Below are 18,039 nucleotides of genomic sequence, written 5' to 3' on the forward strand. Positions count from 1 at the left end.
GTCTCCCACACCAAGCTATTAGGTGTCACTATTGACCACAAGCTCAAATTTGATATGCACATTGCCCAAACCATTAAGTCAGTTAACAAGAAACTAGGTTCAATGTACAGAATCAGGAACTTTCTCACTCCTCATGCTAAATTAACCATTGCCGCACTCATCTCCTTTCCACCCTACTGTATGCCTCCCGATATTTTCCTTCCTCAATAAACGTGAGGTCAATAAATGTTCTACCTGCTACCACGATATAGCCAGATTCATTACAGGAACACCCTATCGACTCCACCATTGCCTCAACCTCATGAAACTAGGCTGGTTAGAACTGCCCAATCTTCTTAAATTCAATCAACTCACTGAAGCATTTAAAATTATAAATCAACCAGACAAAACCCCCTCACTGAGCAAAATCCTGACTCCATACACCAACTTAAGTTCCCTTCGGTCTTCAAAAAGTAATCAAGTATCAACCATCAAATCTAATAACTTGGGCGGCGATGCTCTTTATGCTAACTCTATTGGAAAGCAATGGAACTCCCTTCCTAACTACCTTAGACTCATGCCATCACTTAACCTATTCAAAAATAATCTCAGAGAATATAAAGTCCCACTGGTTGTGCCCATGTCTCAACCCAGACTAATTCCTATAGGTTTCATAGTTCCCTTCACTCTTCTCACTCACAAGCTATTCTCTAGCATTTTACTTCCCCCTTCTACCCATGTCATGTTACCAACATAGCTTGTCCTGTCACCTCCTTAGCTTATGCATTTTTTTTCTTCTAGCATGTATATACTGATGTCATACTGTTTTGTTATCTTTATAATGTTGTACCTATATCTAATTGTAGTGTGTTATTTTTCTCATTATTGGAGCTTTTCTCCTCGGGCCTCTACTGAAAAAGGATATGTATCCAGGTAGACTAGCCCGGTCAACAAATGTAAAATAAATAAAATAAATAAATAATTACTACAGGAAGAAAAGGGGAAGTTGCTTTGTAAGCTTAATGAACATTGTGATGATGTGAGCTATTGCCTGCTATGCCAGGAGTAATAGTACCAACAGTGGATCCTGATGGACAGAAAAATGAAATATAGTCAGACTGTATTATAACTGTTGAAATTAATACTGTAGCAGATGGTACTTGAAGAGAAGAGGTTAATCTCAGTCCAGCTAACTTTGGAAAATAGTCTGAAATTAAATTACCTGGTAGGCCATAAAGATTGTATCTCACAGTTTTGATTTCAGCCAGAGATAAAATGTCTGTAAAATCAAGGGCTAGGAATCCTGCTGTATTATCCTTAACAGTGAACTAATTGCTACCCTGGAAGGGTGGAAGTCTTGAAATAGTTTTATGGCTTCCAGATGCTATAACACATCTTAGCAAAGCTCTATTTGTGTGTATGGTAACACATATGTGCAAAATTCTGGTTCAGTTTCTAGTAAAGGGGGGGGGGTAGTATGGGAACCAGAAGTCAGATGACCCAATGTATGTGATGTCATTCTGTAATACAGTACTGAAATTTTGGTTTAATACCAGAGGAGACAGAAGTCACAGAGCAGTCTGTTTTTGAAACCTGATATAGAAGGATCGCTTACCCTCTTCATCATGCCTTGCTTTAGTAAGTAACCAGGGAATAGTAATTCTTTAGATCAGTCAGGGAAATATGGTGAGATTAGTTAAGTACTGTTTTTCTGTATCTGTGTGAATCTATTCATCTGGGTTATTTTAATAGTTTTTATGATTGAAACTCTGGTGTTTATTGTAAAAAGATTTTTATAAAAAAAGTATTTTCTGTTCTTTTTATTATTTATTATTAAATATATTTAAACTTTTCATTGTAGCTGGTCTTCTAGAGAATACTTTACCTTTGAGTGTACTTATATTTATTTGGTGACCCTGTGGCTGCTCCTGAAAGTCTTGCTGTCTGGTCAACATTACCATTTGTATTAATATTACTTCAGTATAATTGGGTACCCTTGTAAGTGCCTTAGAGCATCCAGCTTTGCAGTGTCCTGGTGGCTGTAACTACCTTATAGTCTGGGCAGAGAGGCATAGCTAGTAAATATGCACCAGCCTTTCCCAGGAGTGTGTGCGTTTGTGAAAATCAAATCTCAAAGTGTGTGTCAGCTACTTGGAGCAGGGACACAGAGCACTGGTTTCATAGAGAAGAGTGATGGAGGACTTGGCCTGGGACACTCGGCTGAGAACTAGAGTGTATAGCTGTGCCAGTGGGGAGTCTTATTGGGAGCCTGGAGAGAGAGGGAAACCCAGACTCAGAACTGAGTGTGTTCCTTGTCTGCTCTTATGGGAAATTGTGCTAGGTGCAGAGAACTGCACCTGGAAATACTGTGTGTGTATCTATTTTTGTTCCAACTGGACATCCATCAGTGGCGTCAGTGGTGAGGATTTAGGCTCCTTGACTACTGGCCCAGAAGAGGGACGAAACAAATATTATGAGTCAATCCTCAAATTAGCCACTGCGTCTTATGATCTGGAGCTTGAAGATAAAAAAAAACATGAGAAAATCCTTGCAGGAAGCAAGCAGTAAATTAAAACATCATTTGTAGGCCCTTTTTTTGCATGCCGAAATAATGTAATAGGGTCATATTGCTGTAAGAAACATGCAAAGCAAAAATAATTTTCTCAGATAGAAAAGAGATGTTTTCACTAACCTTGTGTATGTGAAAGAGGCAACCATTATAGGTAGATGCTCTTCGTGTTTCACTTTTGCAGTCATCACCTGTGTGTTATCCCTGCTCAGCCAGCCCGAATACCAGAGTCAATGTTTTTCTGAGTCGGCTGCTGTTGCTTGGTGATTGACGTCAGGTTGTTAGTGCTATAAAGCAAGGCAGCTGACACCATTACATCAGTCTTTCTTGCCGTGGAGCCCGTAGCAGAAGCAGTTCCCAAGTGTGCCGGTCTGTCACTGCCAGAGATTGAATTACAGCTGAAAACATCTAAAGTTAAGTACCCCGTTGGGGATCCCTTTTTCTTGCACTAACCGATGTCTGAAAAAGTTAATTGTCTCACCTGTGGATAACAGATCCCACACCGAGACTTCCATTCATACTGTGTCACTTGTTTAGGCCCAGACTATGACATCCCCAGTTGCTGGTTCTGTGCCCTCTCTAATGCGAGAACCATTCGTCTTGGCCTGGGACACTCGGCTGAGAACTAGAGTGTATAGCTGTGCCAGTGGGGAGTCTTATTGGGAGCCTGGAGAGAGAGGGAAACCCAGACCCAGAACTGAGAGTGTTCCTTGTCTGCTCTTATGGGAAATTGTGCTAGGTGCAGAGAACTGCACCTGGAAATACTGTGTGTGTATCTATTTTTGTTCCAACTGGACATCCATCAGTGGCGTCAGTGGTGAGGATTCAGGCTCCTTGACTACTGGCCCAGGAGAGGGACGAAACAAATATTATGAGTCAATCCTCAAATTAGCCACTGCGTCTTATGATCTGGAGCTTGAAGATAAAAAAAAAACATGAGAAAATCCTTGCAGGAAGCAAGCAGTAAATTAAAACATCATTTGTAGGCCCTTTTTTTGCATGCCGAAATAATGTAATAGGGTCATATTGCTGTAAGAAATATGCAAAGCAAAAATAATTTTCTCAGATAGAAAAGAGATGTTTTCACTAACCTTGTGTATGTGAAAGTGGCAACCATTATAGGTAGATGCTCTTCGTGTTTCACTTTTGCAGTCATCACCTGTGTGTTATCCCTGCTGTTGTAGCCCTCAGCCAGCCCGAATACCAGAGTCAATGTTTTTCTGAGTCGGCTGCTGTTGCTTGGTGATTGACATCAGGTTGTTAGTGCTATAAAGCAAGGCAGCTGACACCATTACATCAGTCTTTCTTGCTGTGGAGCCCGTAGCAGAAGCAGTTCCCAAGTGTGCCGGTCTGTCGCTGCCAGAGATTGAATTACAGCTGAAAACGTCTAAAGTTAAGTACCCCGTTGGGGATCCCTTTTTCTTGCACTAACCGATGTCTGAAAAAGTTAATTGTCTCACCTGTGGATAACAGATCCCACACCGAGACTTCCATTCATACTGGGTCACTTGTTTAGGCCCAGACTATGACATCCCCAGTTGCTGGTTCTGTGCCCTCTTTAATGCGAGAACCATTTGTCGTAGAGCTCTTATTGTAGATGTGTATTTTCGTCTTCCATCTCCGCATTCTGAAATGGCATCCCTCAGCCAGCAATCTGTAGATATTCTGAAAAAATGTAGAGATAAAGATAGAGACAGACCACACAAGGCTAAGCCTTCCGACGACTTATCCCAAATGCTTAAGATGGCGGAGGATCCCATTTGCCTTATCAGGGGTAGTCAGGCCACAACTTTTAAAAGGAAAAGACACCCTTCTCCTGAAATAATGACAGAGCAGGATTCTGAGGAATCTTAATTATTCAGATTTTGAAGAGGAACAATAGCCTCTTACGACTTATGAAGATTCAGATTCAGAGGAATCCTTTCCTTCTGCTTCCCACCAGAAGACCTTTCCTTTGGGGAAATCTTTCACAGCCTCATGAACATTTCCACTGGGAATCTCAGGATTTCCCTCAGTCTAAGAAAAGACTAAGAGAGTTTCTAGACCTGTCCTAGCACAGACACCATGGCCATCCCCCCATCTTAGAAGTGGTGGATGATGTTTTCCATGAGTCCAGCTTAGCCCCTGATGCCTTCCCACCTGTTCCCAGTAAACCTTACAGATATTACAGAGTACCAGATTCTCACAAATACCTGTACAGAAATCCTGCTGCTGACCCAGAGGTCATTACACAGGGACATAAAGGAGCTAAGGCTAGTTCCACAAAGAATCCTATTCCTTCTGACAAGGAATCCAGAGCTCTGGACAGATGGGGTAAAAAAGTATAGACCTCTGCAACCTTAGCTATCAGAGCACTCAATTGTCAATTCCATATGTTAAAATATCAACAACACACTTTGGAACTATTAAAGCAAAATATTTCTACGTTTCCTGACTGTGTCAAATCGAAAGAGTTAGCAGATTTACTGCACTCGTCAAGTGGCCAAATACTCTTTGCACTGTGGAAATGACGCACTAGAAGCCTCTAGCAGGGCAGCAGTGTCAGGATCTGTCATTGGTAGACATGCATGGTTGAAGGAACAACCTCTCCTTGATCATGTCAAGTCTAAATTAATTGATGCACCCTTGGATAAGGACTGCTTGTTTTGAGTAAAAGCAGAAGAGGTGCTTAAAAAGATGGAAGACAAAGCAAAATCTATGCAGATAGTAAAATATTTCTTTCAGGTTCAACCTCCTAGGTTCAGCAGGAATTTCCCCTATATGATTGGATGGGAAATGGGAGGTTCACCCCGGGGATCTCCTCTGTGGCTGTGCTCGACAGGGGCACAGGAAGATGATTTTCTTGGGTGGCGAAAGCCAGGGTACCTTTTTGGCTAGACTTGTATAGGCCCTAGGGCCAATAGCCTAGTACCTACCTATGAACCTATAAGCACTGTCCCTTTCCTCCACCTAGTAAGCAGGGGCAAGGTAAGCCCAGCACGGACAGACCACCCAGGCCCCTATCCCAGGGACAGCAGAGAACCAAACAGTGGACCACTTCCACCCCAAAGGCAGGGAGTTCTAAGCCATCCTTTTATGGCAAAAACTCTGAATGACTCCCTCTCCCCCCTCTGCCCTCCTTTCACTCACCAAAAGCTAGGAGGGAGGCTCACCCTCTGCGAAGAAAATTGGCTTTCTGTAACAAAAGACCAATGTGTCTTAAAGATAATTTTTCAGGGATACAAATTCTCTTTCAACAAATCCCCAATTCCAAGAGGGTACCCAGACTTAACTCCAAATCAGTGGGCATAGGCATTGAAACAAGTCCAAATTCTCATATTCCAGGGGGCAGTAGAACTTCTTCCCACAGATCAAACAGGCAAAGGCTTTTATTCCAGACTATTCCTTGTTCCCAGAAAAGAGGGCACTTGGTGCCCCATCCTGGATCTATCCATTCTGAACACTTCACTGGTGGTCGCCATATTCAAAATGCTAACTTTGCAGCAGCTGCTGCGTTTGCTGACAAAAAATGCTTGGTTAGTTACCGTAGACCTAAAAGATGCCTACCTCCCATCCCCATAAGAGAATCCTGCAGGAAATTCCTGCACTTCAGAGCATGCTCACAACACTTTCAGTTCTCTGCACTACCCTTTGGCTTATCTACTGTTGCCAGGGTATACACCAAAATGCTTAGACTCTGCCATAGCATTTTGCAGACAGGAGAAATATTCAGATTTACCCTTATCTGGATGACTGCCTCATTCAGGCAGAGTGGAAAGAAAAGCTGCTCCAGGACCTCCTTTTTGTCAAATCCCTCCTAACTTCCTTAGGGTTCACCATCAATGAAAAGAATTCAAAACAAACACCCTCCAGGAGGATCATTTTCCTGGGAGCACTGCTGGACACAGCATCCCAAATGGCCTTCCTTTCCCCAGAAAAGCAGAGCTTCCTGCCTCTCTACTTTACCAAGCTGGCGTCCCGTAGTCACATCACAGCGAGGAAGTTCCTGCAAGCCTTGGGGTACATGGCATTTTGCATCCTTCTAATTCCTCTGGCCAGGTGTCACTTGAGGAAACTTCATTGGTATCTAAAGAACCTTTGGTGTCAGCACTCTCATCTCCTAGAGACCTCTCTCCCTCTGATCCTCTGTATAAGAGCTGAGTTTCTCCAGTGGGCAGGGTCCTGTGCCCAGAACAAGGGTCTTCCCTTCATCCTCTGCCTTACCAGGCAGACCATCACTACCGATGCCTTAGACATTGCCTGGGGAACTTACCTAGCAGGCAGGTGCACCCAAGGTCTTTGGGATGCACAGCACCTTCCCTTACACATAAATCAGAAGGAAATGATGGCAGTACAAAAGGCTCTGACATCCTTCAAACCCCATCTCAGGCCAGGGGTTCTCCTTATCAAAACAGACAACACCACTGTAATGTAGTATATCAACAAACAGGGAGGGGCCCAATCTTACCCTCTGTGCAGGCTAGCCATGAACCTCTGGCTGACTGCCTCCTCCATGGGATTACACCTAATAGCCCAATACCTACCAGGGATCAACAACTCCCTGGCAGATCACTTAAGCAGAAACTTACTCAACCCCCACGAGTGACAGCTCCACAGAAACATCTTTTTGCAAGTCACTCAGGAGTGGGGAACTCAGAAGGTGGATCTCTTTGCTTCGCACATCAACCACCAGTTAAAAACATTCTATACCAGGGAGTATCACCACCTAACATGGAAGGTGGATGCCTTGACCTTCCCCTGGAACTCCCTCTTTGTGTACGCATTCCCTCCTCTGCCTCTTATTCCCAAGGTACTGATCAAAATGAAGGAGGAGAGACGAAAGGCCATCCTCATTGCCCCAGACTGGCCCAGGCATTATTGGTACCCCTTACTACGCAGCCTGACACCACAGGTACATGGACAGCTTCCCCTGATCTCAGACCTCTTGACTGAGGTGGGGGGATGCTGTTCGTACCAATTCCACTAGGCCAGGTACAGACCTGGACTTGCAGACCCTCAAACTGTCAGCATGGCTTATTCTCTAAAAGGAAACAAGGGGCCCCTTTTAAGCAAACAGGCCCTAGACATTATCACAGAGACCAGAAGACCCAGCACCAAAAAACCTTATGCAGAGAAATGGAAAAGATTCTGCTCCTTGAGCCATTACAGAGGGGGCAGTACCTCACAACCTTCCATCCCTCTTATCCTGGACTATCTAGCAGAGTTACTCAATAGTGACCTCTCCTTCTGTTCTATTAAAATCCACGCCTCAGCCATTTCAGCTCATTTCGATACAGACCTGCCCCTGTTCTCACATCCTTTGATTAAACAATTCCTTAGAGGGGCTTCTAATATCAGGCCTACCAGAAGGCCACCCATGCCAGCCTGGGACTTGAGTTACGTTTTGGAAAAACTTAACCTTACCACCCTTCGAGCCTGCTGCTTCAGCAGAACTGAAATACCTCTCATGGGAGACTGCTTTCCTACTAGCTATCACCTCAGCCAGAAGGGTTTCAGAATGTCAGGCACTGATGGCCATTGAGCCCTTCATCATTTTCAATGCAGACAAGGTCTCCCTGAGGAATAACCCCTCCTTTATGCCCAAGGTGGTATCTAATATGCCATACATCTACCCACCTTCTTTCCTAACCCTCAAAACAAGGGGGAAAGAATTCTGCACTCAGTAGACTTGCACAGACAGCTCATATACTACCTAGACGTTACTAAAGCCTTCAGGAAAACAGACCAACTGCTGGTCAGCTTTGCCTCAGGGGCAGAGGGGAAGCCCATTTCCAAGCAAACCATTTCCAAATGGATATCACACTGTATCCATTTCTGCTACAGATTACATGGGAAACCACCCCCTAAGTCTGTTCGTACCAATTCCACTAGGGCAGCCTCCACTTCCACAGCATTCCTCAGAGGAGTTCCCATCAGGGACATCTTGGAAGCTGACACCTGGACTTCTGTCCATACCTTTACAAATAATTAACACCTACCTATTTTCTCTAAGGCTAGGGCAGGGTTTGCAGATACAGTTCTGCAGGGCATGCTGACCCAGGCCTAGGTCACTTACTAATACTACCACTCCTTTCCTCAGCTTTCAGAATCCTCCCTCAGGTGATGACTGCAACAGTGAAACATGAAGAACATAGTACAGTTGTTTACACTTACCATAAATGTAGATGTTTAAGTGTAGCTCACTGTTGCAGTCCTGGTTTCCCTCTATCCTCTTTCCTTAGGGAGACATAAGCTTCTTACGGTGGCTTTTAGCCACCAGGACCACTTTACCTTGTTTCCTGGGGCTTCTGACTGGTTAGGGCAAGAAAAACTGATGTAATGGCGTCGGCTGCCTTGCTTTATAGCACTGATGACCTGACATTAGTCACCAAGTGACAGCAGCCGACACAGAAAAACATTGACTCTGGTGTTCGGGCCAGCCGAGGGCTACCACAGCAGGGCTAACCCACAGGTGATGACTGCAACAGTGATTACACTTGAACATCTACATGCATGGTAAGTGTACACAAGTGCACTTTTTCACATTACTAACAGGCAAGACCTGCAGCTGGATTTATGTCATGCTAACAAGGCAGAAAGCACTACTCTGGAAGTGTACCTTAAGTTTAGTACTTCACCAGCCTTTTTACAAATGCAGACTTAAAGCCACAGCATAGATATGGCCACATGCATCAGACATTGTTATAAAACCATCGGGCTGTTTATTTATAACGTGATAACATCATAGACAAGTTGGCATTTACGTTAAGGTCAGAATGGACAAAGTAGTAAATCAAAAACCTGGAAATGCAGGAGATGCAGAATAAGTCCAAAATAAAATCACTTTATTACAAACCAACTCACAAAGCATTCGGGATATTCCCTTCATCAGTGGTCAGAATGGCTATCAGAAATTGACACACTGGAACATCAGTAAGCATTTGATTCAGACTTGCGCATACTACAGCCATGTTTGCCATTTCACTATTTGTTTTTCTCTGAGGGATACTAATCACAGAAATGGTGTTTGTATGTGTGGGGGGGCTTGTAACCTTGCAGAAAAATAAGTTTACAGGAGGAGAGCTGTGTCCAATATTCGCCCTTCTCAGGGATTTTCGGTCTTTTTTTCTCATTGTTGGGATTGCTCATTGTGAGTACTAATATTTCAATAGGGAGCTGGAACATTCCCAAAACATTGGCTTTAAAGCAAAAGCAACAGTTCTGTTCAGGTTAACAAATCTGACAGGTATTAAAACATAAATATGGAGTATTATTACATTGTGACTCTTAAAAAGACTGTGCTTTTACATAAAAGATTTTTGCACTTGTAAGTTTTGTTGTGTGTACAAGTTGCAGCTGCTGCTTTGCCTTTCAGCCTAGAAACGTGGTCTGGAAAATATATATTTTTTTATATAATTCTTGGAATAACTGCCATAAAACTTCAGAAGAATATAGTACATTGTTGGAGATACAGCGCTTTCTAATCAGGGACCAAAATCCCCCTAAACGGGACTAGAGACTCTGAATTTTTTAAAATGGTCAGATCGGAAGGGACTAATCAAATCTGCTGTTAGTACTGATTAGTCATTAGCCCCGATATGGAATCATCCAGATTCATGCATCTGGGATGATGCAGCTGTTGTGATGGAAAAAATGGTGACATACATTTCTGTTACCCAAAGAGTATTAATTGAAAAGAAACCTCTTGTTTGCTCCATTTCCCAATGTTTCCACAGCCAAAATAACCAACTAATAAAAAAAAATCCATGACATTGATGTAATAAATGGCTGGTGTATCTTTTGGCAAAGACATACTGAGCGCTTTCACCCATCATTCCATGGGCTTCTTCAGAGTAAAGTACCCCTCCATAAACTCCGCCACTCATTTCTGTTGAGCAGACACCAGCAGCTTGAAAAAAAAATCAAACAACTTATTCAAAAGCTGAAAAGACAGAATGAAAAAAACAAACTTTCCACTTCAAGAAAGAGCCGTTTATCACATTGGTTGTTTTGCAGCAGCAAGCGTTAAAAGGCCCTTTGTTTTTTTTTATTCTGTCTTTTCAGCTTTTGAATAAGTTGTTTGATTTTTTTCAAGCTGCTGGTGTCTGCTCAACAGAAATGAGTGGCGGAGTTTATGGAGGGGTACTTTACTCTGAAGAAGCCCACGGAATGATGGGTGAAAGCACTCAGTATGTTGGATGTAATAAACGGCTGGTGTATCTTTTGGCAATGTCGTGGATTTTTTCCCCATTTCCCAATGTGCTGGGGTCTTGTTATTCCTTTTAAGATCTGTTGTGAATGCAGTCATAGATCTAAAACAGATGGGTGTATTTCCTCCATTACTGTCTGTCTTTGAGCAATAAATCACCAAGAACAGGAACTACACGTGTGAAAAAGGGCCCTAAGTTTGTGTTTAGCCAATTCTCAGCATTGATTGCAGGTCTTCTCTTTGTAACAAGTCCAAGATTACACCAGTTTTATGCTTGAGGAGGGTCTGTTGTATCAGTGCTACACCTTAGAAAAGGATTGGTGTGGGTATATTGGAAATCTTTCCGTCACTTTTTAAAACAGAAAGGACTAATATCTGTTACCAGCTATCCCTAAATTATCTTGCTGATGTACTAATAAGGATAGAAAGCATTTGGGGTTAGTAAGTCCTGAGAAATGTGTTGGGACACATAACAGCACCCAAGGATCCACAGTTTAATTGCGATGTTAGTAATACATCTAAACAGTTAGAAGATCGATGAGTCAGGGAAAAGCATGGCAACTAAAAAGGAAAAGACACGCATGAGTTCCTAATTCAAGCTGAAAAGACATGCATAAGTTCCTAATTCAAGCTGAAAAGACATGCATAAGTTCCTAATTCAAGCTGAAAAGACACGCATGAGTTCCTAATTCAAGCTGAAAAGACATGCATACGTTCCTAATTCAAGATGAAAGACACACATGAGTTCCTAATTCAAGCTGAAAAAGACACGCATGAGTTCCTAATTCAAGCTGAAAAGACACGCATGAGTTCCTAATTCAAGCTGAAAACGCATGAGTTCATAATTCAAGCTGCGTATAGCCCTAAACAGGCTTCTGTCTAGTCACCTAGCTGGCAGTGATCATCTTATTCATTTCATGCTTCTGGGGAGCCAGAGTTTATCCTAGCAAGATGGAATGTCACCCCATTTCTAGTTATTTTATTTTTATTTTTTTGTTTATTTAACATTTGTTGACCGGGAATGTCCGACTAGGTTCCACAGAGCCTGTTTTCAGCGGAGGCCTGGGGAGAAATGCTTCAGATGCATGTCTTTGGAATGTGGGAGGAAACCGGAGTACCCGGAGGAAACCCACGCGAACACAGGGAGAACATGCAAACTCCACACAGAAGGCACCCCAGCTGAGAATCGAACCGGAGAACCTCTTGCTGTGAGGCGACAATGTTAACCGCTGCACCACTGTGCATATCATATGTGTACTCACCTGCACTGTATGTACACCAAGGGGCAATTAGAACATCATCACTTCATCGGCCCACATGTTTTCAGAGGAAACTGGAATCTGCAGCAAAAGCACCTTGAAATTATAGATTACATGTAGACTTCACAGAGAGAAGGTATTTGGCTGGTAACTGTTATAATCAGTTGTGTAACTCTGTACAAAGAATGAAGTATAGGATAATTAAAAGAATGACCAATAAGCAGTATTTAATTAGTGGCATTTATTGAGTCCTTGATGGTGATATAGTCACAGAACACATTAGCTAATGGACACATTACTTGTTTAGTAGCCACAATGTGTGTGTGAGAGGCTTGATCGATTTGATAGCTCATGAATCAATTTACGATTACCAAACAGAGAACTAGTTTAGTCCGTTAAGTAATGTGTTCAGATCCCAATGAAGCATCTGAAAGTCAGATTTTAGTACCCAGTAAAGACCTTTGAGTAGAAAGTCACCAGTTTGTTTGTCCAGAGTAAGTGAAGTGATGCAAAACTCCAAACTTGGTACTTTTTTTCTTCTGTGTTTATTCTGATCAGAGGTCAACAAGTAGTCTGCTGTTCTAGCCATGGTCACAGAGTCAGGTAAACGGATGTGTTTAGGATTTTTCAAAAGTAAAACAAAATAGATGGAAGGCTGGATGAAAAGCTCAGTTGGATCCAGTGCCAAAGTCAGATCATGTTATTTGCACCGAGACTGTAATAGTGTGGAAACTTGAAACAGTTTCAGATGGCATTAGACAACAGTACATTTCTGTCTTCTACCACACTGGGTTTGTACATATGTCTGGCAGCACAGAGGATTAAGGCTGTGACCTGGTAACAAGTTAGTTTTTTGTGGTACAGGGTTTGATTCCAAAAATCTTCATGTGCCTACGGGGTAACCTTGAGCAGGTCAGCTGATCAGTGAGTGGTTTGATGGAACTGGGAGTTTGAGCCGGGCTCCTTGACAATGTCCTTGACGGCATGCTTAGGAGCTGACCCTAGCCCAAAGGTTCCTGGAATGCATAAATTCAAATGCACTGGAACAACTAGTCACCTCTCCCACTAGGGGAGATAATATACTAGACCTGATCATCACAAACATGGGGACAAAATGCTCCCCACCGGAAGTATACCCCTCACTAGTGAGATCTGACCACAAACTAATCACCCTGGATATACATATTCCACCTCCACCCCCAGCACAAAAGACCACAGTGAAAAACTTCTCAAAAGCAGACTTCACTCTTCTTAAGACTGAGATGGTATCCTTTAAGCCCACTGTGCCAGTGGATACCACATCCCACAATGCCGAATCCTTCACAAATGCTTTCTATGGACATCTCCAAGAATGCATGGATCATGCAATCCCAAACAAATCCAAGTCCCTCTTCACCAAAGGTAAGCGTCCTGTCTGGTGAACCTCAGCCATAAACAAATTGTATACCAAAAGAAGGAAGCTACTGCACGTCAGAGCAAAATCCCATGAAGGGAAGACATCTCTGATCAACATTAGCAGAAAACTACGTTCTCTCATAAAAACATCCAAGGCCAACTTTGAGAGAAAAATCGCTAAGGACACTAAAGATAACCACAAAGCCTTCTTTAGCTATGTTAGAAACCTGGGTGGAAACCCTCAGATATGCTCAGAGTTGGTACACAACAACAAAAAATACACTGAACCCACAGATATTGACAACATTCTGGCTGACAGGTTCAGTGCAAATTTCTCCCCTCCTTCACCCCCAAAAGAAGAAATACTTATCCCAGCTGAATGTAATCTCCCTGTCATCTCAGATGTCCAAGTGAGAACCACCCTAAACAAAGCAAAAAACACAGCATCAATGGGACCTGACAGTATCCCGGGTTGCGTGTTACGTGAACTCCAAGAGGAGCTAAACCCACACATAAAATGCTATTTAACCTTAGCCTTACTGGATATGTACCTGAACACTGGCGACAGCAACAGTGGTCCCATTCCACAAGGGGTGCCTCTACAGACCCTGAAACTACCGCCCATAAGCTTAACCAGCCTGGTCTGCAAAGCTATGGAAAGAATCATTATGGAACTCATAAACAGAGACATAGGGGACCTACAGACACTTGACCCCACCCAGTTCAGCTTTGTAAAGGGCAGATCCTGCCTTTTAAACCTGGTTGACTTTTTCAAAACAGTCACTAGAGCCATTGATGAGGGCAAAGCAGTCCATACAGCATACCTGGACTTGGCTAAGGCCTTCGACACAATACCCCACTCAGGCATCATAGATAAGCTCAACAGCTTAAAAGTAAACCCTTATGTCACTAGATGGGTTGCAAACTGGCTAAAGGACAGAATCCATAAAGTTAAAATCGCTGGAGCAATGTCAGACTCAGCCAGTCACAAGTGGTGTCCCACAGGGATCTGTCCTGGGACCCCTCTTGTTCGGCATTTATTTCTCAGATGTTAAAGCAAACATGGGAGGGCTGTGGCTGACAAAGTTCGCAGATGACTGCAAACTAGGTGCCATAGTCGATACACCAGCAGACACACACATCCTACAAAAAGGCCTCACAGAAACGGACAACGGGTGCCGGAGTAACGGCCTTAAACTAAATGCCAAAAAATGTATAGTCATCCCCTTTGGGAAAAACAAAGTACCCACAAATTATCACATAGACAGCAACCCATTGAGTATGGAAAAAGTAATCAGAGACCTAGGGACCCAAGTCAACAGCGACCTCTCATTTGACACCAACGTTGCCAAAGTGGTTAGAAAAACATTCTACCTTGCACACCTCATCATGAAGGGATTCACATCCAGATCCAAGGATGTCATTGTACCCCTATATTCCTCCCTCATCAGACCCATGATTGAGTACAATGCCCCATTTGGTATGTACCTCACCCGGCATTTGCAACAACTGGAGAGACCACAAAAGTACCTCACCAAGAGGATCAAGGGTCTCCAACATATGTCTTATTCTGCCAGACTAAAGAAACTTCAGCTCTGTTCAGTAGCATACCGCCTGCTCAGAGGTGATCTCTGCCTGACATACAAGGCCATGTCAAATCAGGATCTGATGGACATGCTCCATCTCAAAAATCCAAATCCATCAAGACCACGAGCTAAAGACTTAAACCTCGCACAAGTATGAATAGGACATGCTGGAGGGATAGATTCATAACCCAGAGGCTTCCCATGCTTTGGAACAAGATCCCAGTTCAGATAGGCAGAGCCCTCACTGACTCTCTTCAAGAGAAATCTTGATGAGTGGATGGGAGATCATAAGTTTACCCCAGGGGTCACATCTGTGTCACTGCTAGACAGGGGCACAGTAAACTAATTCTATTATATAAGGGGACCTTCATTGTGTCACTACTAGACAGAGGCACAATATTCTAAATTTATTCTGTACATTTTTGTACCATTTCATGGGGTGGCAAAAGCCACATCACTATGGCTAGGCTTACAAATGCCCCAGGGCAGATAGCCTAGTACTATACTATGAAACTATGAAACATATGAACCTGTAGCAAAAAGCAAAATACAATCACCTTCCTTGCATCTAGGCAAACAGCATCTGTGAACTTTGCTCGAAACTCTAGCAAAAACTGATGTTTAGTCTTCAAGAGTCATCTTCAAAACATTGAAATTAGGCAAGTTGCAGGGCTTGGTGAAACAGCATTATCAGGCTGGTTGCATAGAGTGAGCTTGCAGTGAAATGATGCACTGTTTAGTAATAGTGTGCATGTCAAATATTTCATTTAATGTGGATGAAGTCTGTAAATGCACTGAATTAAAAACAGCTTTAAACTAGCAAAGTTACAGCTAGAAATCCTAGTTAAGAACAGAAGGTCACTTTCGTTAACCTTATGATCTTCTTCCAAAACGGTTGTATATCTGGCCAGTTTCCAAAAAATAATTAATTAAATTAATTTTCAAAAATTCTAATCAGATGTTTATTTTTCCTCCAGATAGTAAACATTTTACATGATAGAAAAGCATCACTTCATTTTTACATTTAAATTTCAAGTGTTTTTTTTTATGTAAGCTTTCACATCAGTGATAACATGATAATATCCACAACACGTTTAAGAACCAGTTTACAGTAAATTAAGTGTCTGGTTTTGATGCTTTCATCAGTCTGCAACATAACAGGACTATAGCTTACTTTTAGGCTCTTGAAATATATGTTTCATTGATTACATCATAGGGCAGAGGAAGACTAAATTCGTGCCACATTTTGTAACTCGAAGATGAATACATTTAATGAAAATCTTTGTTAATGTGTGCACTGCCCTCCTGATTACTTATTTATTTTATTCCTTTGTTGCGGTAGATGCAGATGCCTCTATTCAGGAGTCACTGGGAGTACTGTTTTGTGAAATGACTTATTCAGTCACACACAAAGCAGGTGGAGACTGTAGGAATCAAACCTAAGGCTACAACATTAGTAGGTCATAGCCATAACTCCTGGGTTTACCGTACCAGAAGCTTGCAGTGCATCATGACAATTTTATAGTTCTACCAGCGCATCTCTTTTTTTTTTCCTGAATTGTTTGCAGTAAATATTAATGCAAAGTGACAGGTACAAATATGTCTACAGAAATGTATGGGGCAGAAGGAAAGGTGTGTTACATATTTTGCTTTTCTAGATTTTTATTATTTTTTTTTAGGTAAATAGTATGCCTTTACTTTTGAGATTCTTTCTGTGTTCTGCCTGTCACAGCAGTTCATTAAGCTGCAAAGGAACATGACTATTTATTAACTTTATAAAAGGATTTTAGGTGGATTTGAGATGTGAAACGTTTTTGCCAATAATCTCTCTTCTTGGTATACCATCTTGCAGACCCTCACAAAAATGTATCCAGGGAATCCAACAATAAACCAACCAACGATCAACAAACTGCTCCCCTGGATAAAACACCACGATCCACAATGTCCAAATCCTGTGCAGACCTTGTGCTAAAGCCTCCGCACAAACTTGCCAAGCATCAGGGGAAGTTTTCATTTGCTCAAAATAGGTCAATGCATTTTTCAAAGGATGCAGTTAAGGCAGTGAATTTGCAAAAAAGCGAGCTTTCCCAGAGTATTTCAAGTCGATAACCTTATCCTTTGAAAAATGCAATGACCTATTCTGAGCAACTGAAAACTTCCCCTGATGCTTGGCAAGTTTGTGCGGAGGCTTTAGCACAAGGTCTGCACAGGATTTGGACATTGTGGATCGTGGTGTTTTATCCAGGGGAGCTGTTTGTTTATCGTTGGTTGGTATCTTGCAGGCCCTGTTAATCTTTGTAAGCTGTTGTTTACTTTTGGCATTGTTCCTTTTAGGTTGGAGTATTGTGAATTCACTCTGACTCTTTATTTCCTTGCTCTGTACTGTATGTTTATTTTTAAGGACAAGCCTGATCATTATGTAACCACTTACGTTATTTATTGCTTTCTGTACTGGCTTGTGCATGGGACAGTTTTTAAAAGGGTCTTGAGTGGTTCATACTTTCACCCAATTATCAGAAAAAAATTGTAAGGAACTAATTCTGCCATAATGCATTTGCATTAGTATTCACTTATACTATTAAGAGTGCATATATTATTCTTTCAGAAAGACTCAAAGAATTTGTGAATGTGTTTATTTTATCAATCTTAGTTGGCCAGTGCCCTGACAGACTATACAAAGCAGAAAAGTGAGGTGTGGTACTGGATTGTGAAACACTTGTCAGGAAGTCTGCTCTTTGGTCTCAATGGCAACGGTAACGCCTTTATTTGTAAGATCTTTTCACTGTAACTCCTAATAATACCAACGGATGTCAGCATTTTTATCTTCAACTGTTTCCGTTAGGAGTAATGCTTTATCGTGTTACTTAGTCATTGCAATATCTTGTGTTGAATGTGTTAACTCCTTAGCGTAATGCTTAATATTAGTCTATAATTAGCTGCATATCTTATTGGATAACAGCCTTTCCTCATTCTTGTAGATTTGTTCTTGTTTAATAATGAAACTTTTATATTTATCAGTGGTACGAATAGACACTTTTAACGTTCAGTGCATAAATAGCTTAT

The 18,039-nt window shown here is 42.1% G+C and overlaps 1 protein-coding gene across 1 annotated transcript in view; it reads left to right on the forward strand.

Annotated features, from left to right (window-relative positions):
• Positions 1-18,039, forward strand: part of LOC122790010 (interleukin-12 receptor subunit beta-2-like) — a 1,182,445-nt gene that overhangs the window by 241,510 nt on the left and 922,896 nt on the right. The gene's annotated exons all lie outside the window — the stretch shown is intronic.

Source organism: Protopterus annectens, chromosome 15.part0 (genome assembly GCF_019279795.1).
Source record: "Protopterus annectens isolate FY-2018-M chromosome 15.part0, PAN1.0, whole genome shotgun sequence".
Taxonomy (NCBI): Eukaryota; Metazoa; Chordata; order Ceratodontiformes; family Protopteridae; genus Protopterus; species Protopterus annectens.